This window comes from Gobio gobio, assembly GCF_949357685.1.
Source record: "Gobio gobio genome assembly, chromosome: 19".
Lineage (NCBI taxonomy): Eukaryota > Metazoa > Chordata > Actinopteri > Cypriniformes > Gobionidae > Gobio > Gobio gobio.
In genome coordinates, this window is record NC_137112.1 from 4,371,920 (window position 1) to 4,399,769 (window position 27,850).

The window sequence follows — 27,850 nt, forward strand, 5'->3', positions numbered from 1 at the left end:
GAAAATAATAATAAGCGCATCGTTTTCCCTTCCTTTTGCATTCTGCGCATCGTCATGTTAATATGCACTATATATGAAAGTGATGTCAGAGTTTAATTACAGTATTCTGAAGTGTACTAAAATAACCCGGTGATTTAAGCGTAATTGATGGCATCATAGCAGCTCGTGTCTAAGTGCGCCGTTAATTAAGCGTAATTAATTGTTGTTTTATCTGCGAACTTCACGTGAATTAGTTTTGACCCCATTTCCATTTTCTATTGGAAATGCAGAGCCACAGTCAAGCTAAAAGTGATGGATGAGGCGTGAGATCTGGGACGAAATGCATCGATACCGAGGCTCTGGTTTTATTCTCAGACTCTAAAGAATCATACAAATGCATTGATAGTTCAAATAAAGAAATGCGCTTTTGGATAAACAGGCTGATAATTGCTTTTAAATGGCACTCGCGCTCAATTTATTTAAAAAAGTGCATGTCTTTTTCTTAGATTTTCTCTGATTTTGATTTCTTCCAGGATGACCTTGTAGAAAAACTTGATGTAACTTTAGTCCGACGCGATCAGTTCAGTGTGAAGCCCGACCCATCCGAGAGAGAGAGAGAGAGAGAGAGAGAGAGAGAGAGAGAGAGAGAGAGAGAGAGAGCATTGAAAACAGATCACCCGGGGGTCTCACCGCAAACAGTCGCGCTCTCAAACTCTTCTGTTGTTTTTATTTCCCAAACTTCTGAGATCTGGTTCCGCGCGCGCCCGCGTCCGCTCGGTTGTTGTCGTCGTTTGCGCGCTCGGATGATGCAAACCCCACTCGTTCGTTCTCACTGATGGACCGTAAAAGTTACAGAAGAATCCGAAAGTGAACTTTTCCGCGCGGTTCTCACCTCAGCCCCGCGCGGGTTCCCGTGAAGATCTTCGCTCGTGCTTTGATGGATGTTCGCGGGACGCGCTTCTGTTTTCTGGAGCCGGAAAGTTTCCAGTGAAGAAAGAGTTTGATCGCGAGTTTGATTCGGTGAGTGACTCGTGCATGCGTCGCTGTTTTTGTACATTTGTGTTGTGGTTGTTGTTGTTATTTTTTGAGTTGCATGGGAAAAGAATGACAAACTTCTTTTTTCTTCTCCTGTTTTAAACTGTTTTATTTTGGAGGGAAATTGTGCAGATGGACTAAAAAAAAATGCGTTTGGGTCAAATGTGCACAAACCAAGCATTTGGGTTACATTTTTAAACACAATTTTAGGTTGAGTTCTGAAACAAATGGTGCACTAAAAGTGTTTCTTGGCTCGTAATCGTAGGGGAACAACTTTTGGTGCTACACTCAAAAAAAAAAAAGGTTCTATATGGCACCAAAAATGGATCTCAAAAAAAACTTTTTTAGTGCTTATATAGCACCAATTTTGGTGCTTCAGCGGTTCTTCAGCGGTTCTTCACCGGTTCTTTGACTAAGGTGCTATATAGCACCTCTGAAGAACCGCTGAAGAAACACTAAAGCACCAAAATTGGTGCTATATAGCACTTAAAAAGGTTCCCCTATGATTACGAGCCACGAACCATTTTTGGTGCCGTATAGAACCTTTTTTTTTTAGAGTGTATATAGCACCATATCTTAACAGGTTCTGTATATGTTAGCGCTGCTATAGCACCTCAGTCATCCCAAAGAACCGCTGAAGATTTGGTGCTATACAGCACTTAAAGTGGATTACAAGCCAAAGAAACACTTTTAGTGCCTTTTTTTTAGAGCGTAGAATAGAATGGCATGAGCTCATTTCGACTCTTGTTTGACTCCTGACACTGGAATCCCAAACATTCTCCTGCAATTTGATCCATATGGGGGAAGATGTGATCAGAAGGTGCCAGGCGCCAATCCCCAGCACATCCACTCATCCAGATCATTCATTCAGTTAACAGTGAGTGCATTTTAATGCCCTCCCAAAGTTATTGACACTACTTTTTTTGTGTGTATGTGTTGTAGAAATCAGCTTAAGTAAAGAGAATAATAGACTATATGCGAGTGAATAAGAGGATCATGAATGCGGACAGAAGCTCACAAGCTGTTGAGAGTTGAAAGACCTGATGTTTGCTCTTCAGACGCTCTTGTTTACCGTCTGCCGAAATACTTACAATCCATTTCTGTGATCCGTCTCGGCCGTTGCGATACTGGTAAAACGTGCGATTCGCTTGGAAGGGGGGGAAAAAAAGAGAGGAAAAACTCTGAGAATATAGAAGACGAGGAGCAATAACAGCCTCTAATTGGCCCATTTAAATCCTGGAGGAAAAGCAAAAAGCATTCGGTGGGAGTGAGTTCACATCCATTAGCATGAGAAAACAGTTTTAGTGCATTTGCCATTGTGCGCGATGAAGAGTGCTAGCAGTCAGGATAAAGAGGTTGAAAAGGATGTGAAAGAACGACGGGCCCATTCAGGATTATTCAGGTCCGGCCGAGCTGACGGTCACCGGGGCCCCGGGGCCGCAGGGGCCTCTTTCATCTCCCCCGGAGCCTTTTTTCACACGTCCCGCTCTCTCAGTGTCCGTCAGCTCTTTTCTTATCCCTCCTCATTGGAGAAGAATTTAATGAAGGCGATGGTGCGAAAGCAGAGGAGCTGAAAAATACCGGCGGCCTGAATGGAAACTGAGTAAAACTCCCCGCCGAGACGATTGAGAAGTTCCTTCCCAATTAACAGATCCTGTGAACTAAAGCATCGGCGATTCCAGGTGAAAATACGCGCCAGATGTCTGGGATCCCCTTCGGGACGATTTCCCAACTTAACATTGACGGTAATTAAAGGATTAGTTCACTTTTAAATAAACGTTTGCTGATCATTTACTCACCCCCATGTCATCCAAGATGTCCATGTCTTTCTTTCTGCAGTCGAAAAGAAATTACGTTTTTGGATGAAAACATTCCAGGGTTTTTCTCCATATAATGGACTTCAATGGGCCCCAAACGGTTCAAGGTCCAAATGACAGTTTCAGTGCAGCTTCAAAGGGCTTTAAACGACACCAGATGATGAATAAGGGTCTTATCTAGCCGAACAAACAGTTTCTGAGAGAAACCCAGCAGTATTTATGCTATTGTTATCAGACGAACGTGATCGTCTCATAACTTCCGCCAAGTGAGGTCAAATACGATCGTGGTCATAGATATATCAATCGTAGATGCCTTATTCTACTGATCCGTGCAGTCGCTAATGAGCAATCTACGTATACATCTATGACCACGGTCGTATTTGACCTCACTTGGCGGAAGTTATGGCGGAGCTCAGAGACGATCACGTTCGTCTGATAACAATAGCATAAATACTGCTGGGTTTCTCTCAGAAACTGATGGTTTGTCTAGATTAGACCCTTATTCATCATCTGGTGTCGTTTAAAGCCCTTTGAAGCTGCACTGAAACTGTCATTTGGACCTTGAACCGTTTGGGGCCCATTGAAGTCCATTATATGGAGAACAATCCTGGAATGTTTTCATCCAAAACCTTCATTTCTTCTCGACTTTAGTAAGAAAGACATGGACATCTTGGATGACATGGGGGTGAGTAAATGATCAGCAAACGTTGATTTAAAAGTGAACTAATCCTTTAATGTAGAAACATCAGTGAGGGGGAAAAAAGGCCAAGGAATTTTCCTGCATTTGGCTCTGAAATATTCCACATTTTGGAAAAGAGCTGAGGCCCGAGTTCAAAGTGATGGAGGTTTGATGAGCATTGAAAGCTGCTGGGGTTGTCTTAAGGCTCTTTAAGACCGCAGGGAACTCTCTTGTTTGCCTTGCTAAGGCTCCGCGGCACAATAGGCTTTCTCACAGGAGTCTATAAGGTCAGTCTCTGGCGATAGGTCAAGAAATCCCAGGGAAGTCGAGCTCCTCAGAAGCCCCTCCATTGTGAGTCGCTGACCCCTGAAGACGTGTGTTGTTTCATACTGAGCGCACTCTGGACAAAAGAGACTGCTGGAGTTTTATTATCTTCTGCCTGGCGGTCAACAACACATTATTTGCTGACGATATGTTTCCTCGACAGCTTTAATCGCCCTCGCGTTAGCTCATTACGGTTTATAAACGCCTCTGATTGTGCCATTAGCGCAAACTAGCTTAACTTTTAACAATCGGTCTATCGTTGAACGTGTGTGTATTGCTGCACCGTGTCTTTAGCCAATCAGATCGCAGAGTAAACTGTTTAGAAGTTGCTCTTGTGATTTCATGATTGATTTAAAGACTGTGCTTCTGTTTTACAACCCCAGACTCACTCAAACCTGTGTGTAATGTCGTCTGGCTGGATTTCACTTGTGTAGATTTATTTGTGGTTTTTGAGAGTGTGTTGTCACACAACCTGACCATGCTAACGTGTGTCTAAATGTATTATATTATTTTTAGGGCTGTCAAAAGATTAATCGCGATTAATCGCATCCAAAATAAAAGTTTGTTTACATAATATATGTGTGTTAATTATTATTTATTTACAAATACACACACATTCATGTATATATTTAAGAAATATTTGCATGTATATACTGTATATACATTTATATAATCTATCATATATATAAATATAAACGTTTTATATATAAAAATAATATTTTTTTCTTAAATATATACATGCTTGTGTGTGTATTTATATATAAATAATAATTACCAGAGTACACACACATATATTATAATTTTTTGGATGTGATTAATCACGATTAATCTTTTGACAGACCTAATTATTTTAATACATATGTACTTAATCTGTGTGTGTATGTCTAGCTATGCATATATATATATATATATTTCACTGCATGAAAAAAGGTGTATCCGGACCAGGATACTCCTGTATACACTGCTGAAATTCGGAAGAATCCAGGAGTATACTGGCCGGATAGGTCAAATTCCATGGATCCGTATATGTCCGTATTCATCCGAAATGGTACCAAATCGGATGTATGTTGTGGCCGTATACTCCCATGCTACAGCCATTTGTTGCCATGGCAAATAATCCCATCAAGTTTTTCCCAGGAGACATTTTCACACCTCTAAACAGCTTTGCCTTCCACCCCCTATTGGTCCTTCATCTCAAACTGGATTGGTTGTTTTTTTTAAAACCACTCCCAAAACCCAGACTGCTATTGGAGGACAGGACGCATTGAAAACCCAGTCAAGTGACTTTATTGGTTACTTCTAAGGCTAAGGGTGGGCTAGGTTTTGTAGCATAGGGACTTGATTGGTTATAGGCCAGCTATGCAGATTTTGCTAATTAATATATAATATATATATAAAAAAGAATCCCCTCTCCCTCCCAAAAGAAAAATACACACAAAACAATTTGAGAAAGTCTGAAATATTTATTAAAAACGTATAAAAAAAAAAAAACATTCTTTACAGCATTATAAACGAACATTAAAACAATGGTGAAACAAAAACAAGTGAACTAAATGTATTTAAAAGGGATGAAAATGTAAAGGAACAAATGTAAAAATATAAACAGTCCAAAGAACATAAATATACATTAAAATGAATTGGTAAAGAAACAAAAAGGGGAAAAAAATGAACAAAATGCATTTAAAAGACAGATGTAAAGGAATAAAATACACAGTGAACATAAAAAGGAAAAGAATAAATATACAAATTAAACAATATAAAATGAGAACAATAAATTTATAAGACAAAAAAAAGTGTATATAAAATACACATAAATATTCCAAGTAAACAATATAACCAAATAAAAAGAACAAAGAGCATTATAAACATACATTTAAATGAATGGGGGAAAAGATAAGTGAACAAAATGTTTCTAAAGGAAGGCGACGTAAGAGGAACAACAATACAAAACGTGGAGATCAAAAGCAACATGGACATCTAAAAAGGAACAAACATACAAAGTATACAATATAAAACGAGACAAAGAAATCTATAAATTAAAAAGTGTATATAAAATATATGTAAATGTTCTATATATGGGAACCAATAAAAGTATAAGTATATAAACATAGGAATAAAGAAAATATAAAATGGACCAATTGAATATTAAAATTATAATTATAAAATAATTGTGACCAACTCTAACACAATGTTGTTTGAGCTAGCCAAACCATCCACACTGGCCTTCCATCAACAACAGCATCATCTTCATCTTCATCTTCATCAGGTCTATAGTTGCGGTCTTCCACAGGTTCTGTGTTGGTTTGTGCAACCCTGGACCTGGTCTCCAGCAACTGTAAAACATGACAGTAAATTAACCACTAAAACTCAGAGAGGAGTATAGTAACATTCTGGAGGGAAAAAGCTTAACCGGTTTCTTAACTTACCCGTCTCTTTCTCTGACGGTTCTGTGTGATGTTCTTCATAGTGTTTCTTTTCTGGGCCTTTTCAGACTGAGCCAAAGAATACTTCCTCAGCAAAGTCTCACAAAATAAAATACATCTTGCGACCTGCCAAATAATACATTAATAATATATAGTTAATGCCAATAAAAGTAAGTAAAACAATTCAATTAAAATGTATTTGTATAGCGCTTTTCACAATACATATTCAGGGTTTTTCCTGGGTCAAAAATGGTCTTCGAAGGTAGCTGACAGACATGGTAATCCATACACACACATACGCACGGTAAAAAAAAAATACCCTACCCACTTGATCTGCAAGCGCAAAACTGACAATAAATTTGAAATAAATTCAAAGAAAGTGTGTAACTTTTGCTTATCTTATTTTGATACCTTGATGTTTGTTTTTTTTCCTCATTTTTACACTATTTACTGATAATTGTTTGTTTTGGTAATCATATCAATATTAAAAAAATGAACAAATAGCCTAATTTTCTGCCATATACAATCAGCTAGCTAACAACAAATTTGTTCTGGGTTCTCCTCACTCCAGTCTAAACTAAATTATTTTAGGCTATTTATTTTACTACACATTATGAACATAAATAAGCTGAAAGACTGTTGATAATTAAAAATAATTCTTACTATCCACTCTTGCTAAATTGGGTAAGCACACTTGTGTTCTCATTTCAGGTGTTGTTCTGAGTAAATGATTAAACTAATTCGTGAGTTCAGTGTTGGACAGATCAGTTGTTCTAACCAGTCGTTAAAATGATTCAGTTCAAAGGAGTCATTAGGTGGCGAATCGGACATTAGCAGACGCGTTGTGTGTGAATCCCGTCTTTAGAACATCGCGAAAGATTTGTCAACACACAGAAAACACTTCATAACCGGATAGGATTTGTTTCCTGTTTATTTAAAGTATGCTTTATGCAGCTGGTCAGAGAATCAGTCAATGTTTTTTGAGCGCATTTCACACCCAGCGGTAATTAAAGGAAGACATCGTCTGATAGCGCCACGTGCAACATGGATTCGGTCTTCCGACCTTTTGATTTTGATTAACGTAATATGTGAAACATTAGAAAGCTAAGAATGCTTATTTTGAAGACAGAGAGAGTGTGCGCGGGGGAGGAGCTCACTGGTCATTCTCTCTGTCACTCAGTTAACTCAAGTGCAGCACTCATCTGTTCTACATCACTCATAAATCACAATAACTGATCAAATAAGGCTTTGGCGGGACAAAAATTTGTTTTGGCGGCCGGCAAAAATTTTTCAATGTAGGAAAAACCCTGATATTGTTTCAAAGCAACTTCACAGAAAATGCATGTGTCTACATTACAGAAAAAAACAGAGAACATTAAAATAATTTTTAAGATTACCTTTTACACATTCAGGGTCAACATCTGTAAAAGTTCTTCACGATCATGGATCCAAAACTTCTGGATCATGAGGGGGGAAGAAACATGCACACACACAAATGAATATTAATTTGTTTGATAAAACATTAATATTAATTATCAACTTACGGACAAGGACTTGCAAAACATACTCACCAGGCCCATAGAAAAACTTTACAGTAGATCCAAAATCCTGGTTTGCCTATAATTCTTCAGAGTCCAAGGATGGTGGATTCCTGTCCTCTCTGTTGAACAAGTGTACATGACAGTGTTCTCAGATTACTCTTTCCAAAACTCTGTTACATTTATGACAAGCTTGATCTTAAAACTAGCTGACAGTAGGGATGGGCATTATGACCATATAATTATACATACATGAGAAATTATATTTTACAATAACGATATCACAATATATTTATTTTGATGGATATTTTATTAAAATGCTACAGAATAATACTGCTTTAAAAGTCTTCACTGTATGATATTCAATTAATTAATATCACTTGATTCTTAAAGAAGCAGAAGGTCTTCTCTATCTCTTTTGTTTTATTAAAATGATGTCAAAGCTGCAGCCCCTTTAAGAACGGATGCACAGAATGACACGCATCCGGGTTTCCCCACGTTAACTTGAACTGTTTAACTTACTTAAGACATAACTGACTGTTTAAATCAAGTGAATACCTCACATGACAAGGTTTCTGAGATAATTGTGTGCATTTTACAGAAAGATAATTGATTTCGGGATCGCATGCTGTCTGAGAGAGGCTTATTTTAACACATGTCCCGTTAATTATTCTACATTCATGCATGTTTCCTTGTCAAAATGTCAAAAAGTTTTAGTACAGTCAGTGAGTGCTGCGTTATATACGCTATATTCCCATTCCGCAATATAAAAAGGTAATGTTAACGTTTACAGCAAAATCGCTAACAATAGTCAGTATCATCAGATCGCCATAACACCCAGTCCTATCTTAACAATATTACAACACAACAAAACACAGAAACAGAATATGTAAGTTAATCACGATTAGCATATGACTTTAATGCACTAACGTTATATCTTGATGAGCAGTAGAAACAATATAAAGGGATTTACGTTACCTTCTGCCGTCTGCTGTCCGCCATTGGAAACTTAGTCTGTTCGTATTCATGTTTTTTCGTTCTCAGTCGACATCCCACAATCAAAATTCGTCCAAAATAAGATTTTAACAGGTTTAAATGGTCCATGCAATGCCATTAATAGACCGACGTGAAGATTAGAAGCCGCGATCGCGTCGCGTCCCCGCGAGCCACGAGTAACTCCAAGACAACGGGTGTATAATTCAAACTGAAGGCGCGCACTGTCATTGGCCAGATTTCTGGATGACGTTCAGATTGACCAATCACGCTCAAAAGAACACGGAAAGACAGCAAATAGCCTTGCAAATATAGAAAAAACTTGTTTTAAACAACAGTTAGAAAATGTGTATATTTATTTTTATTTGCTGTTATATTTAATGAATTGGTCAAATGGTGTTTTGTGGTGTGGGCACTGGCAGAGGCCTGGAAGTTTCAACCTGGAGAGCAGTGCAGATTTGTACTCTTTAAAAACAATTATTGTTTGATATTTAGTTTGCTATATATTTTGTTATATTTGTATCCAGAATTGAATGTAAAACCAGTTTGAATGTAAAAATACACCTTCACTGTAAAACAGAAAATTAAAGTAAAATATCTTAATTTAAATAAGGAAAAATCTGTAAACTAATAGTGTTTTCTCTAAAACGTTTAATGTAATTTCTGTGACGTTTTTTAACTTTATTTGACTTTAGATATTTGACTTTAATTTTACGGTTTTTGTTTTGCAGCTGTAGCTGCTGTTTTTTTTAGGTTTTTATTTTTACAGTGTAAATATAAAACTAATAAGATTTACTTTAAAATGACAAAGAATAATGTTAAATTGTTAGTATGGACATAAACATAAACCTTTAATATAATGAGCTAAATATTGTATTACAGTTGTTAATTTACAGATATTGTTTGTAATTTTGCATGAATTTGTTATTTATGAAAACAGAAAAATAATACAGTGATGTTCCTGTATAAAAAAATGAGAATTACTGTAATTTGTCATTAATGATATAATCCTTAAAATAACAGTCAAGTTGTTTATTTAGATATTGTTTGTAATTTTACATCGTTTTAAACATAATTCAAAATTACAAGAAAATAGTTTTTTTCTGTAAAATTAGGATTATTTTTATTGGTTGCCTTATTTTTATTGGTAACCTAATTGGTTGCACCTACATCTATTGTGAGTGGTGGATTTCAAACCTCAAAACGCCCCTCTTTTGCAGCGTGTTAAAGTTAAGAATCTTAGAGTGACACTTTTTGTTAACAGTTGCAGAGCTGAAAGATCTGCTTGTGTTTCTGTGTTTCTTGAGCAAGTGAATCCCTGCTCTTTTTTATTCCATATTTTTATTTTGAGCATATCAGTTTTTGGTGTTTTTAAAACAAACTTTTTCATTTTCCACATTTCATCTCCTTTTTATTTAATTCTATTATTGCCTACAATTTGTAAAACTTTGCAAAAATTGTTTGGGGATAGTCTAAAATGTTTGGTTAATTATCCTTTGTTAATTCCATTACATTTCTTTGTTTATTTCATTACATATTCAGATTTTTTTGTGAACGTATATGTTCAGACAGGGTTTTTATTTTGTACTGTTTTTATAAAAAATATTTGATTAAGAGACTCTTTTCATGCAGTGGTTTTAAGGCCCTGACACACCATTCTGATGGTTTGGCCCAGACCCAGGCAACGTGAACCAACCCCACAGTCGGCTTTAGTCATTGCTAGTTCAGTTTAGTGTTTCAGGGCCTTAAGAATTTATTTTTCTGTGCAAAAAGCTTGTTTGCTGTAGCCTACAGTAGACCAGAGATAATTCTCATTCCTGAAGTCCTCCCCTGCCCCCCCTCTCTCTGAGAACAGCCAGCACAAGTGTCAGTCATTAACATATGAAAGGTCTTCTTCACACCTAACAGTCTTCAGTCCTAGCACACCCAGCAGTGTTTCAGCTGTATATGTCCGTGAAATTTCACGGATTCCTGTATACGTCCGCATACGTGAGGTTTCCGGGTTTTTCTGGAAATATACTGTTCCGTGTTACTCTGATCCGCTTTTTCCCACATACATCCGGTAAACATCAAATTACACAGGAGTATACCATGCCCGGATAGTGCCGGATTTCAGTGTTTTCATGCAGTGTTTGGTATAATTTACTAAATAAATTGAATTTTGTATTATATCTTTATATATTAGTGTTTTAATATTTATACTAATACATATATAAGTACTTTAATATATATATATAAAAGTAGTATATAGTTACTGATGTAACTACACTCTAAAAAATGCTGGGTTAAAAATAACCCAAGTTGGGTTGAAAATGGACTAACCCAGCAATTGGGTTGTTTTAACCCAGCGGTTGGGTTAAATGTTTGCTTAAAACAACCCAATCGCTGGGTTAAAACAACCCAATTGCTGGGTTAGTCCATTTTCAACCCAACTTGGGTTATTTTTAACCCAGCATTTTTAGAGTGTATAGTATATGTACTATACATATAGTTACATTATATATATATTTATCTATGTGTATGTCTAGCTATGCATTAATATACACATATTGTCAAACCGAAATTAATTCAGACACCTTCAACATTTCCTCACATCATCACAGTTTGTTCGCTATAGTTTAGGAAATGGTGATAAAATATGATGAGTTAAACTGTCGGAACAAACTCATCTTGATAATGTCAGATAACTTTGATACAAAGGGATGTAATGGATTACAATCAACCAATCAGATGTTAGATTTAAGTACACAGTTAGATAATACCAGTTTAGGTCAACCAATGAGCAAGCAATGCTTCATTGTGTTCAGTCTGTGGGGTCAAAGGTCAAATTAGCAATTAAAGACTAAACACTTCAGCAAAACATGCTCAGGTCAAAGTGTCGGAATCATTTTGGTCTCGTGTTTATCAGTTTTACTGCTAGTCACTGTGTGAAGAACTTTTGGGTGTAAAAAAATGTCACAGTTGACTTTATTTTGCTCTCCTCACTTACAGAAATATAGCGTACACACTAGTGAAGCATTATATCTGTGTCTGAATCATTTTGTTTTGACTGTATAGATGGATGGATGGATGGATGGATGGATGGATGATAGATGGATGGATGGATGGATGATAGATGGATGGATGGATGGATGGATGATAGATGGATGGATGATAGATGGATGGATGGATGGATGATAGATGGATGGATGATAGATGGATGGATGGATGGATGATAGATGGATGGATGATAGATGGATGGATGGATGGATGGATGGATGGATGATAGATGGATGGATGGATGATGGATGGATGAATGGATGGATGGATGGATGGATAGATGGATGGATGGATGGATGATAGATGAATGGATGATGGATGGATGGATAGATGGATGGATGGATGGATGGATGGATGGATGGATGGATGGATGGATGGATGGATGGACGGATGATAGATGGATGGATGATGGATGGATGGATGATAGATTTATAATAATTTAATTTATGGTGGATGGATGGATGATAGATGGATGATGGATGGATGATAGATGGATGATGGATGGATGTTAGATGGATGGATGAATGGATGATAGATGGATGATGGATGGATGGATGGATGATAGATGGATGGATGATGAATGGATGGATGATGGATGAATGGATGATGGATGAATGGATGATGGATGGATGGATGATGGATGAATGGATGATGGATGAATGGATGAATGGATGATGGATGAATGGATGATGGATGGATGATGGATGAATGGATGATGGATGGATGGATGATGGATGGATGATGGATGAATGGATGGATGATAGATGGATGATGGATGGATGGATGATGGATGGAAGATAGATGGATGATGGATGGATGTTAGATGGATGGATGGATGATAGATGGATGGATGATGGATGGATGAATGGATGATAGATGGATGGATGATGGATGGATGATGGATGGATGGATGGATGATGGATGGATGGATGGATGGATGGATGGATGGATGTTAGATGGATGGATGATAGATGGTTGGATGATAGATAAAAATATATTATATTATATTATGTAACTTGTTTACTTTAATACATATAATAAAATATTTATTATAATAAATATTATATAATAATTGCATTATATATGTGTGTGTGTGTGTGTGTGTGTGTGTGTGTGTGTGTGTGTGTGTGTGTGTGTGTGTGTGTGTGTGTAGCTATGTATTAATAAATAAATACATTGATAAATATATATAATACAAAATACAAAGTAAATAAAAACTTGCATTTTAAGTTATTTAAAATATTGAGCTACTCAAGATCTGCCTGATTGAGCAGTGTTTCCTCCGGCTCGCTGGTGCAGTTCTGAGAGTCAGAGCGGCTGCTCAGAATCTGGAGATTCTCCCTGATCCTGCACTGATGCTGTGGCCGTCTCTGAGAGGCTGAGGACCTCAGGCTGGCTCTCGTCCAGGGGGGAGAAGTTTCTGGAGAGCTTTGAACTGTCAGAGTGAATCCGCTGCTCATGCAAACTGCATCGCTCCCTTTGATTCCCGCTTCTGCCGCTCCGTCCGGGATCACTGTGGATATTGTTGAGCTCGTGCTGCGGTTCCTCTGTGGTCTGTTGTGGGATGTGCATCCCTGTTTTCTAGCATTTTATTATCCTAGCATCTAAGATATTCCAGACTAAAGTATGCTTCAAAACCTCCCGCTGTACATACAAATCCATATTTCTCTAGCATTGTATTATCTGAGGGGCGGATTTAGTGATTTGGGGGCCCCTAGCAAACTACAGGAATGGGGCCCTATGTTATGATGATTGCTGACCTTGTCCCATAGTTGTGGACAATTTGTATTTTATTTTATATTATATTTTATTTATATTTTATATACAGATGCATGATATTTTCATTTGTAGAGGCCCTGTAAAATATTTTTTTATTTTTTCTGGATGGTTATATACAATTGTATTAACCAAAAAACATGTCTAATTAATTGAAACTTGAATAATTTAACAGCAATTTATTTTATATTTTATTAACCTCCCGCTGTACATACAAATCCATATTTCTCTAGCATTGTATTATCCGAGGGGCGGATTGAGTGATTTGGGGGCCCCTAGCAAACTACAGGAATGGGGCCCTATGTTATGATGATTGCTGACCTTGTCCCATAGTTGTGGACAATTTGTATTTTATTTTATAACATTGTACATGTTATAAATAATTGCTTTCGTCATGTTGTAGATCCCTATTATAACAGTATTAGAGTAGGATGGACACTAGGTGGTCATTTGTGGTCATTTTCACTGCACAATTGAAACAAGGCTGTCTAATTCTAAACTTTAAAATATTACACGCATGAGAAATTATTACACGCATGAGAATTTTCAACCAAAAATGTGTGTACCTGTGTGGAAAGTAACTGCGCATGTGTCATCTACTCGGGTCCTTGAGTGAACGCCATTTAAAACGATAAATATATCATACGCACTGTTGCTCCGTATTTAATTATAACTTCAGATGCATGATATTTTCATTTGTAGAGGCCCTGTAAAATATTTTTTATTTTGGTGTTTTAATTTTTTCTGGATGGTTATATACAATTGTATTAACCAAAAAACATGTCTAATTAATTGAAACTTTAATAATTTAACAGCAATTTATTAAAACATATATTTATTAGGGCTGTCTAAAGATTAATCGCGATTAATCGCATCCAAAATAAAAGTTTGTGTTTACATAATATATGTGTGTGTACTCTGTTAATTATTATAAATATTTTTTTTTTTAAATATATACATGCTTGTGTGTGTATTTATATATAAATAATAATTAACAGAGTACACACACATATATTATGTAAACACAAACTTTTATTTTGGATGCGATTAATCGCGATTAATCTTTAGACAGCCCTAATATTTATTTGTTTTATGTAGCTATTTACATTTTTCTGGTAATCAAATGACGGCATACAACATTTATCTTTTACTCCAATGAAAATTAAACAAACCCTTTCATTTTTGTACATTCAAAGTGCTACTGTTAAAACTGTTACATTACGAAATACATTATACTGTCCAAACTTTTATTTTGACGGGTTGCCTTAGACCTTTTTCTGTGTGTGTTATGATGATAGTTTCTCTCAAATGAAACGGTTCAATGCTATGATTTGAAATGCGAACGCAATAGCGGAATCCAGTCATAAAAATTTAATTTAATGTTTAACGCGGAATGTCACGGAATTTGTAAAATTTCGGATGAATAAATCCAATGCAAGTCCGTACACTTCAATCAAATCGCGATATGGACTAGTGTATGTGAATATTAAACGGCAAAAACACTATTTAAATATGAATCCTGCATGTTTTGTGTCTTAAAGCGTTAGTTCACCCAAAAATGAAAGTTCTGTCATTAATTACTTACCCTCATGTGGTTGGACACCCGTCAGACCTCCGTTCATCTTCAGACACAAATGAAGATATTTTAGTGTAAATCTGATGCTCTGAAAGGCCTCCATTGGCTCAATGGCACGGTTCACTCTCAAGACCCTTAAAAGATGCTAAAGACGTCGTTACAAAGTCCATCTCAATACAGTGGTTCTACAATAACTTTATGAATCGGCGAGAATAGTTTTTGTGCGCAAAAAAACCCTAAATAACGACTTATATAGTGATGACGATTTCAAAACAAAGCATCATGAAGCTTCGAAGCGTTATGAATCAGTGAGTCGAATCATGATTCGGATCGCGTGTCAAACCGCCAAACTGCTGAAATTCGGCGATTCAAACTGCTGAATCGACTCACTGATTCATAACGCTTCGAAGCTTCATGATGCTTTGTTTTGAAATCGTCTTAATTAATTGAGCGTTGCGCGTGCTTCAGTAGTAAACCATGAGTTTTTATGAATGGATTCTGTGATCCTGAAATCATTTGGCCGCTACACTTTCTACCAGAAGCACGTTCAGCGTGGATGCTGTGGTAATGAACACCAAAAAAAAAAGCATTCTAGGAGGCCCTTGGCTTTAGGTCGCCTACCTTTGCCTTATGGTTAAAAGTCCGCCCCTGCATGTACTGAAGATGGGCTAATTCCACATCCAGCTCGAAACTCCAGGGGAAAAGATCCCGCAGAAAGGCCTTCATCAAGCAGAGACAATCACGCATCAAGCAGCGGCTAATTACGGAGAATGAAATCAGAGAATCGCTGTCTCCTGAAAGGCCATCACACGCCACCAGACGCTTTGAAATCAAAGATCGGCGGGCCGCTGGGAGCAGAGATGCTCGCGCCGCTATGAAATGTGATGGGTATCCGTAGCGCCTCTTGGCTGGCTTTGATTCGGGACTTAATGAATTCCTGGAGGGATGCAGTAACCGGATGATACTCCTTTAATACCTAAAGAACTTTTGACAGCGGAGAGCCGTGGGTTTATGCGCAGTCAGACGGACGGATCATTGCTGATGGAATCGTACATGTTTCAGACAAATCCCTGATAGCAGAAAATCCCTGGCGGCTTCAGGAGCGCTGGCTCAGACGTGTTGAACAGCGCTGATGTTTACATTATCCAGATTCACTTATTGTAAAGCACACAGTCCTCTGTGACTCATGAGTCTTTGCATTGATACCCATTACAACACTGAAGGAAGGACTGAACTCCATATGTTAGGCCTTTGCAATCACACAGGGTTAAAGGTCAAGACCTGGTTGAGTTTAATCATGTCTGTATCCACATGGTGAGATTTATTTGGCTCAGGAGACTCTTTCATTTAAATGAGACGCACAGCATTATTCAGTGTTGGCGTAGTTTCCACTGACACAGGAAGACAGGGAGAGGCATATCGATGATCGTTCCCTATCCCCTATATAGTGCACTGTCTGATCATTCCCTATCCCCTATATAGTGAACTATCCGACCGTTCCCTATCCCCTATATAGTGCACTGTCTGATCGTCCCCTATCCCCTATATAGTGCACTGTCTGATCGTTCCCTATCCCCTATATAGTGCACTGTCTGATCGTCCCCTATCCCCTATATAGTGCACTGTCTGATCGTTCCCTATCCCCTATATAGTGCACTGTCTGATCGTCCCCTATCCCCTATATAGTGCACTGTCTGATCGTCCCCTATCCCCTATATAGTGCACTGTCTGATCGTCCCCTATCCCCTATATAGTGCACTGTCTGATCGTCCCCTATCCCCTATATAGTGCACTGTCTGATCGTCCCCTATCCCCTATATAGTGCACTGTCTGATCGCTCCCTATCCCCTATATAGTGCACTGTCTGATCATCCCCTATCCCCTATATAGTGCACTGTCTGATCGTTCCCTATCCCCTATATAGTGCACTGTCTGATCGTTTCCTATCCCCTATATAGTGCACTGTCTGATCGTTCCCTATCCCCTATATAGTGCACTGTCTGATCGTTCCCTATCCCCTATATAGTGCAATGTCTGATAGTTCCCTATCCCCTATATAGTGCACTGTCTGATCGTTCCCTATCCCCTATATAGTGCAATGTCTGATAGTTCCCTATCCCCTATATAGTGCACTGTCTGATCGTTCCCCATCCCCTATATAGTGCAATGTCTGATAGTTCCCTATCCCCTATATAGTGCAATGTCTGATAGTTCCCTATCCCCTATATAGTGCACTGTCTGATCGTTCCCTATCCCCTGTATAGTGCAATGTCTGATCGTTCCCTATCCCCTATATAGTGCACTGTCTGATCGTTCCCTATCCCCTATATAGTACACTGTCTGATCCGTCCCCTATCCCCTATATAGTGCACTGTCTGATCGTTCCCTATCCCCTATATAGTGCACTGTCTGATCGTCCCCTATCCCCTATATAGTGCACTGTCCAACCGTTCACTATCCCCTATATAGTGCACTGTCTGATCGTCCCCTATCCCCTATATAGTGCACTGTCCAACCGTTCACTATCCCCTATATAGTGCACTGTCTGATCGTCCCCTATCCCCTATATAGTGCACTGTCCAACCGTTCACTATCCCCTATATAGTGGACTGTCTGATCGTCCCCTATCCCCTATATAGTGCACTGTCCAACCGTTCACTATCCCCTATATTGTGCACTGTCTGATCGTCCCCTATCCCCTATATAGTGTACTGTCTGATCGTCCCCTATCCCCTATATAGTGCACTGTCTGAATCAATAGCTGTGTGAACAAGTGACTGATTTCAGCCGCAGCTTCAGTGTCTGTTTATAATGTAGGGGGCGGGGCTTCAGACTCTAGAGAGCATTTAATTGGACTGAAAATCTGATGAGAAGCTTAAGTGCAGAGTGATGTCATCAAAATCTCTGATCCATATTGGCGGAAGTGAGAGATGTTGTTTTGAACACTTATATCTTCTAAATGTGAATGTTGTCGTTGTTTCGGAGTTTATAGATAACAGTAAGGCCAACACGTTCACACTAAAAGCCGAAAAACGTTATTTGTGAACAGTCGTCAGCTGTCTTTATAGAAAGGCCCCGCTGTAATGTAAGTGGTTGTAAACGGTAGAACAGAACAGAGGAAGTTTACATTACAGTCCTGGTGTCAAACCGCAAGTGTCTCCTAAAAACACCATTTGGCCCGCGGATCAAAGCGCGCTGTTGAGAACCCCTGTCACCGTCTGAAGCCGAGGCTCTCCGGAGGAATCCCGGCACATGTGAGATGTAACGGCTCTGGAGGCAGATTCGGGGAGGCAGGAGGAATCTGAACTTCAGCGGGGGCTGGAACGGCAACATCTGTTCGGCATTGGTCACAGCAGTGGAGATGGTCCTCAGGATATTGCACTTAGCAGCGGGCGGTGTGATCTGAGCCGCGGGGCTCCACTATCACCTCAGCTCACACACGTCCATTAGCAGCGCGGAAACCATCCTGACTCACATCACGGCCTTATATCAAACGCTGGGACGTGTTGTTTGTATCTCCAGCGATATCTCCTCATGTCCTGTGACTGAGCTTCACTCGCTTATGAGTAATATTCCCTGGAATTTGCTAGAATTATTATCCTGATGGACTCAGACTTAAATCAGTGAGGAATGCAATGCTCTGTTGAATTGTTGCGTCATGTGATTCGGTTAAAATTCAACTTTTTTTCTTTCGAAACCATTTAAGAGTTGAAATATAAATAACTTCAAACGTATATTAAAATATTATATATTATATACATAATATGTATATTTAATGTGATGTTCTTCTGACCCAACGTTTGATAAAAATGTTTTATATATAAACATATTTACAAAAATTTAGACACCAAAAGAAAATCTGTATATAAAAATATATATATAATGATATTGTATGTGTAAAATAAATACATTTATTATTATGATATATATATATATATATATATATATATATATATATATATATATATATATATATATATATATATGTATATATATATATATATATGTTTAATTATATATTTATTAGTGTAAACAAATATATGTAATAAACATATTTGCAAAAATGTAGACACCAACATAATAAATAAATAAATAATTATTAATACAAATATTAATAAATATTTATTATGATATACAAATATATATATATATATATATATATTATAGATAAACATATTTGCAAAAAATCTGTATAGCCTATATAATGTTATAATGTTTATTTGTTTTTGGGTTGTGTGTATGTGTAAAATAAATAAATAAATACATTTTTATTATGATATATATAAACATATTTGCAAAAATGTAGACACCAACATAATAAGTAAATAAATATTAATAAAAATATTAATAAATATTTATTATGATATTATTATGATATATATATATATATATAGATAAATATATTTGCAAACATTTAGACACCAACATAATAAATAAATATATATGAATAAAAATAAATAAATATTTATTATGATATTTATTTTATATATATATATATATATATATATATATATATATATATATATATATATATATATATATATATATATATATATATATATATATATATAAACATATTTGCAAAAATATAAACAAAATTAAATATACATTATTTAAAACACACACGCACACAGTAAAGTAAATTATATGATCAATGTTATGAAAATATGTTTTAACATTGCTCATCAAAATAAGTTATGCAATTTTCAACTTTTTTTATAAGTTAAACAAGAATCAACACATTTTTTTAAAAGTCAGAATTTAAGTTGAAATAACTTAAACATCCAAGTTGATTGTACTTAGCAACTTTGCACAGTATATTTATGATTATATAATTACATATGATATCATATTTATGTGTTTTGGGGTTTGGTGCTAATGAAGCACGTCTCAAAATGTCTTAAAATGATCTCAGATTTGCGGTTGAAGTCATTTCTCATGAGTGGTCTGATCTGCATGCGCTCCTGCTGGACTCTTTATGTGTTTTTTTAGTCTCTTAAGGAGTTTCAGGAAAAAAACCGGAGACAAAGTTGCCTCTTCATAAGTGCAAACCGACGAAAGAGCGATCGCTAGGGTTTTCCCTCTAGGATTCTTCCCTCTGAAGTTCAGCTCTGTGTGTTTGTGCTCGTGTAAGACACATGAACCTGAAGAAACACACACTTCAAGCCAAAGTTTGAACAATCGCAGCAGTTGAGAAGGAGCGCGAGATCCCGGGACCCTCTGAGGGATTGGGCTATGTGACCTTTCAGCGTTCTGTCAGAGCCATTTGTTTGGCCGACAGCTCGTGCTGTAATTATTCAGACGCTGAGGTAGGGGGTTGCAGTGAGTAATCCAGCATGATGAGCCAAACGGCTCTCCTGAAAGCTCACTGCACCTGGAATATGGAAACATTCATTTGTGTGGACGTCTCTCTCCTTCCCAAACCCAGCCCAGCCGTCCTGATGGATTGGCTTCTAGGAATCTGGAGTTTCTCTAAACTCTCCACGCCGAGGTAGCAGTTCCACACTAAGCGTGTTTGATGTGTTCGTCGGAGTTCTTTCTGTCTCGTGAATTATTCTGGATCATTTTTTTCAAAGTTTCTTTAAAACGTTTATGGAAAAAAGCCTGAAGTGTTTCCAAAATCCCGTACATGCATTGCACCGAATTACTGTACAGATTATGACTGTAGGAAACATTCACGTCTTTGTTGAACTCGTTAAAAAGACGCAAACTCTTCTGTGAATATCAGTGACATTTACAGCTGTGGCTGCCTGAACTTACCATAAAAATAGGAGAGCTACATTTAAAATGTTATAGATTGAATTTAGTTTTACAGAAAAAAACACAAAATAATATCTATATATCAAATGACTAAAATCTTTTTTTACCTTCATAATATAATGGAAACCATCATAGATAGATTAGATAGATAGATAGATAGATAGATAGATAGATAGATTAGATAGATAGATAGATAGATAGATAGATAGATAGATAGATAGATAGATAGATAGATAGGTAGATAGATAGATAGATAGATAGATAGATAGATAGATAGAACATTCGATTGAACGTTTAAACGATAGAACGAACGATAGAATGATCGATCAAACAATAGAACAACAATTCAACAATGATAGAATGAATGATAGAACGATCAATAGAACATTTGATAGAACGAATGATAGAACGATCGATAGAACGATCGATATAATGAATGATAGAATGAATGATAGAACGATCAATAGAACGACTGAATGATAGAACAATCAATTGAACAATAGAACGATCAATTGAACAATGATAGAACGATCGATAAAACGTTTGATAGAACATTTGATAGAACGAATGATAGAACGATCGATATAATGAATGATAGAACGAACAATTGCTGGATCGATTGAACGATAGAACGATCGATAGAACGAATGATAGAATGATCGATAGAACGAATGATAGAATGATCGATAGAACGATCAATAGAATGATCGATAGAACGAACGATAGAACGAATGATAGAACGAATGATAGAACGAACGATAGAACGATCGATAGAACGAATTATAGAATGAATGATAGAATGATCGAAAGAACAAATGATAGAACGAACGATAGAACGATCGATAGAACGAATGATAGAATGAATGATAGAACGATCGATAGAACGAATGATAGAACGAATGATAGAATGATCGATAGAACGATCAATAGAACGAATGATAGAACGAACGATAGAACGATCAATAGAACGAAAGATAGAACGATCGATAGAACGAATGAAAGAACGAACGATAGAACGATCAATAGAACGAATGATAGAACGAACGATAGAACGATCAATAGAACGAAAGATAGAACGATCGATAGAACGAATGATTAACAAACGATAGAATGATCGATAGAACGAATGATAGAACAAACAATTGCTGGATCGATTGAACGATAGAACGATCGATAGAACAAATGATAGAATGATCGATAGAACGAATGATAGAATGATCAATAGAACGAATGATAGAACGAATGATAGAACGAACGATCGATAGAACGAATGATAGAACGAATGATAGAATGAACTATAGAACGATCGATAGAACGAATGATAGAACGATTGATAGAACGAATGATAGAACGATCGATAGAACGATTGATAGAACAAATGATAGAATGAACGATAGAACGATCGATAGAACGAATGATAGAACGATCAATAGAACGAATGATAGAACGAACGATCGATAGAACTAATGATAGAACGAATGATAGAATGATCTATAGAACGAATGATAGAACGAACGATCGATAGAACGAATGATAGAACGAACGATAGAATGATCGATAGAACGATCGATAGAACAAATGATAGAACAAACGATAGAACGATCGATAGATCAAACGATAGAACAATCAATAGAACGTTTGATAGAACGCTAGAAAGATAGATCAATAGAATGATAGAATGAACGCTAGAAAGATAGATAGAATAAAAAGGTAGATCAATAGAATGATAGAATGAACGCTAGAAAGATAGATAGAATAAAAAGGTAGATCAATAGAATGATAGAATGAACGCTAGAAAGATAGATAGAATAAAAAGGTAGATCAATAGAATGATAGAATCAACGTTAGAACGATCAATAGAATGAACGTTAAAGCGAACGATAGAGCGATTAATTGAAAGATAGAATGAAGAATTGATAGATATTTGATCGATCTATCATAAACTGTCCATCTGTGATGGTGCGATGCGCTGGTGTGAAAGCCCACAGCTGTATTTCCTCCTGAGGAACAGCAGAACCTCTGACCTCTGACCTCTTCCAGAGAACCGGAGCAGATCCTCGATCTCTAACGGCTCTGCAAACTCTCTGCAGCTCATCTTCTAGTGGAAGAGTCAGAGCTGGTAAACCAACAGGCCATTGATGGAGCTCAATGAGCTGTGGAGGGGATGTGGAGTTCAGTTGTTGCTGCTAAAGCTGCTATTGTTGCTCTGATGGGCTGATGAATGGCTGTTTGTGTTCCTGAAGACACTGATCGCTCAGCAATGAGCTCAGGATTATCTGCTCCGGGAGATCCTGCTGTGCGTCAGAAGCTTGTTAGAAATGTAAATGACGATTGTTCATTAGAAGAATAGCTCATTAGCATTTCTTAAAGGCTTTATGTGAATACTGTGGAGGCAAACGGCTGGATATACTGAGTTAGAAAACATCTCAGCGTTCATGAGTTTAACATCTCAGCGTTCATGAGTTTAACATCTCAGCGTTCATGAGTTTAACATCTCAGCGTTCATGAGTTTAACATCTCAGCATTCATGAGTTTAACATCTCAGCGTTCATGAGTTTAACATCTCAGCGTTCATGAGTTTAACATCTCAGCGTTCATGAGTTTAACATCTCAGCGTTCATGAGTTTAACATCTCAGCGTTCATGAGTTTAACATCTCAGCGTTCATGAGTTAAACATCTCAGCGTTCATGAGTTTAACATCTCAGCGTTCATGAGTTTAACATCTCAGCGTTCATGAGTTTAACATCTCAGCGTTCATGAGTTAAACATCTCAGCGTTCATGAGTTTAACATCTCAGCGTTCATGAGTTAAACATCTCAGCGTTCATGAGTTTAACATCTCAGCATTCATGAGTTTAACATCTCAGCGTTCATGAGTTTAACATCTCAGCGTTCATGAGTTTAACATCTCAGCGTTCATGAGTTTAACATCTCAGCGTTCATGAGTTTAACATCTCAGCGTTCATGAGTTTAACATCTCAGCGTTCATGAGTTTAACATCTCAGCGTTCATGAGTTAAACATCTCAGCGTTCATGAGTTAAACATCTCAGCGTTCATGAGTTTAACATCTCAGCGTTCATGAGTTAAACATCTCAGCGTTCATGAGTTTAACATCTCAGCGTTCATGAGTTAAACATCTCAGCGTTCATGAGTTTAACATCTCAGCGTTCATGAGTTTAACATCTCAGCGTTCATGAGTTTAACATCTCAGCGTTCATGAGTTTAACATCTCAGCGTTCATGAGTTAAACATCTCAGCGTTCATGAGTTTAACATCTCAGCGTTCATGAGTTAAACATCTCAGCGTTCATGAGTTTAACATCTCAGCGTTCATGAGTTTAACATCTCAGCGTTCATGAGTTTAACATCTCAGCGTTCATGAGTTTAACATCTCAGCGTTCATGAGTTTAACATCTCAGCGTTCATGAGTTTAACATCTCAGCGTTCATGAGTTAAACATCTCAGCGTTCATGAGTTTAACATCTCAGCGTTCATGAGTTTAACATCTCAGCGTTCATGAGTTTAACATCTCAGCATTCATGAGTTTAACATCTCAGCGTTCATGAGTTTAACATCTCAGCGTTCAGGAGTTTAACATCTCAGCGTTCATGAGTTTAACATCTCAGCATTCATGAGTTTAACATCTCAGCGTTCATGAGTTTAACATCTCAGCGTTCATGAGTTTAACATCTCAGCGTTCATGAGTTTAACATCTCAGCGTTCATGAGTTTAACATCTCAGCGTTCATGAGTTTAACATCTCAGCGTTCATGAGTTAAACATCTCAGCGTTCATGAGTTTAACATCTCAGCGTTCATGAGTTTAACATCTCAGCGTTCATGAGTTTAACATCTCAGCGTTCATGAGTTTAACATCTCAGCGTTCATGAGTTTAACATCTCAGCGTTCATGAGTTTAACATCTCAGCGTTCATGAGTTTAACATCTCAGCGTTCATGAGTTTAACATCTCAGCGTTCATGAGTTTAACATCTCAGCGTTCATGAGTTTAACATCTCAGCGTTCATGAGTTTAACATCTCAGCGTTCAGGAGTTTAACATCTCAGCGTTCATGAGTTTAACATCTCAGCGTTCATGAGTTTAACATCTCAGCGTTCATGAGTTTAACATCTCAGCGTTCATGAGTTTAACATCTCAGCGTTCATGAGTTTAACATCTCAGCGTTCATGAGTTTAACATCTCAGCGTTCATGAGTTTAACATCTCAGCGTTCATGAGTTTAACATCTCAGCGTTCATGAGTTTAACATCTCAGCGTTCATGAGTTTAACATCTCAGCGTTCATTCATGAGTTTAACATCTCAGCATTCATGAGTTTAACATCTCAGCGTTCATGAGTTTAACATCTCAGCGTTCATGAGTTTAACATCTCAGCGTTCATGAGTTTAACATCTCAGCGTTCATGAGTTTAACATCTCAGCGTTCATGAGTTTAACATCTCAGCGTTCATGAGTTTAACATCTCAGCATTCATGAGTTTAACATCTCAGCGTTCATGAGTTTAACATCTCAGCGTTCATGAGTTTAACATCTCAGCGTTCATGAGTTTAACATCTCAGCGTTCATGAGTTTAACATCTCAGCGTTCATGAGTTTAACATCTCAGCGTTCATGAGTTTAACATCTCAGCGTTCATGAGTTTAACATCTCAGCGTTCATGAGTTTAACATCTCAGCGTTCATGAGTTTAACATCTCAGCGTTCATGAGTTTAACATCTCAGCGTTCATGAGTTTAACATCTCAGCATTCATGAGTTTAACATCTCAGCGTTCATGAGTTTAACATCTCAGCGTTCATGAGTTTAACATCTCAGCATTCATGAGTTTAACATCTCAGCGTTCATGAGTTTAACATCTCAGCGTTCATGAGTTTAACATCTCAGCATTCATGAGTTTAACATCTCAGCGTTCATGAGTTTAACATCTCAGCGTTCATGAGTTTAACATCTCAGCGTTCATGAGTTTAACATCTCAGCGTTCATGAGTTTAACATCTCAGCGTTCATGAGTTTAACATCTCAGCGTTCATGAGTTTAACATCTCAGCGTTCATGAGTTTAACATCTCAGCGTTCATGAGTTTAACATCTCAGCGTTCATGAGTTTAACATCTCCGCGTTCATGAGTTTAACATCTCCGCGTTCATGAGTTTAACATCTCAGCGTTCATGAGTTTAACATCTCAGCGTTCATGAGTTTAACATCTCAGCGTTCATGAGTTTAACATCTCAGCGTTCATTCATGAGTTTAACATCTCAGCGTTCATGAGTTTAACATCTCAGCGTTCATGAGTTTAACATCTCAGCGTTCATGAGTTTAACATCTCAGCGTTCATGAGTTTAACATCTCAGCGTTCATGAGTTTAACATCTCAGCGTTCATGAGTTTAACATCTCAGCGTTCATGAGTTTAACATCTCAGCGTTCATGAGTTTAACATCTCAGCATTCATGAGTTTAACATCTCAGCGTTCATGAGTTTAACATCTCAGCGTTCATGAGTTTAACATCTCAGCGTTCATGAGTTTAACATCTCAGCGTTCATGAGTTTAACATCTCAGCATTCATGAGTTTAACATCTCAGCGTTCATGAGTTTAACATCTCAGCGTTCATGAGTTTAACATCTCAGCATTCATGAGTTTAACATCTCAGCGTTCATGAGTTTAACATCTCAGCGTTCATGAGTTTAACATCTCAGCGTTCATTCATGAGTTTAACATCTCAGCATTCATGAGTTTAACATCTCAGCGTTCATGAGTTTAACATCTCAGCGTTCATTCATGAGTTTAACATCTCAGCGTTCATGAGTTTAACATCTCAGCGTTCATGAGTTTAACATCTCAGCATTCATGAGTTTAACATCTCAGCGTTCATGAGTTTAACATCTCAGCGTTCATGAGTTTAACATCTCAGCGTTCATGAGTTTAACATCTCAGCGTTCATGAGTTTAACATCTCAGCGTTCATGAGTTTAACATCTCAGCGTTCATGAGTTTAACATCTCAGCGTTCATGAGTTTAACATCTCAGCGTTCATGAGTTTAACATCTCAGCGTTCATGAGTTTAACATCTCAGCATTCATGAGTTTAACATCTCAGCGTTCATGAGTTTAACATCTCAGCATTCATGAGTTTAACATCTCAGCGTTCATGAGTTTAACATGTCAGCATTCATGAGTTTAACATCTCAGCGTTCATGAGTTTAACATCTCAGCGTTCATGAGTTTAACATCTCAGCGTTCATTCAGGAGTTTAACATCTCAGCGTTCATGAGTTTAACATCTCAGCGTTCATGAGTTTAACATCTCAGCGTTCATGAGTTTAACATCTCAGCGTTCATGAGTTTAACATCTCAGCGTTCATGAGTTTAACATCTCAGCGTTCATGAGTTTAACATCTCAGCGTTCATGAGTTTAACATCTCAGCGTTCATGAGTTTAACATCTCAGCGTTCATGAGTTTAACATCTCAGCGTTCATGAGTTTAACATCTCAGCGTTCATGAGTTTAACATCTCAGCGTTCATGAGTTTAACATCTCAGCGTTCATGAGTTTAACATCTCAGCGTTCATGAGTTTAACATCTCAGCGTTCATGAGTTTAACATCTCAGCGTTCATGAGTTAAACATCTCAGCGTTCATGAGTTTAACATCTCAGCGTTCATGAGTTTAACATCTCAGCGTTCATGAGTTTAACATCTCAGCGTTCATGAGTTTAACATCTCAGCGTTCATGAGTTTAACATCTCAGCGTTCATGAGTTTAACATCTCAGCGTTCATGAGTTTAACATCTCAGCGTTCATGAGTTTAACATCTCAGCGTTCATGAGTTTAACATCTCAGCGTTCATGAGTTTAACATCTCAGCGTTCATGAGTTTAACATCTCAGCGTTCATGAGTTTAACATCTCA

The 27,850-nt window shown here is 37.4% G+C and overlaps 1 protein-coding gene across 1 annotated transcript in view; it reads left to right on the top strand.

Moving 5' to 3' along the window:
* The first annotated feature begins 594 nt into the window (after positions 1-594).
* Positions 595-27,850, top strand: part of gli2b (GLI family zinc finger 2b) — a 145,894-nt gene continuing 118,638 nt past the window's right edge. The window contains exon 1 of the mRNA XM_079843722.1: positions 595-999. The gene's annotated coding sequence lies outside the window, so the exon portion shown is untranslated. The remainder of the gene's footprint in view (positions 1,000-27,850) is intronic.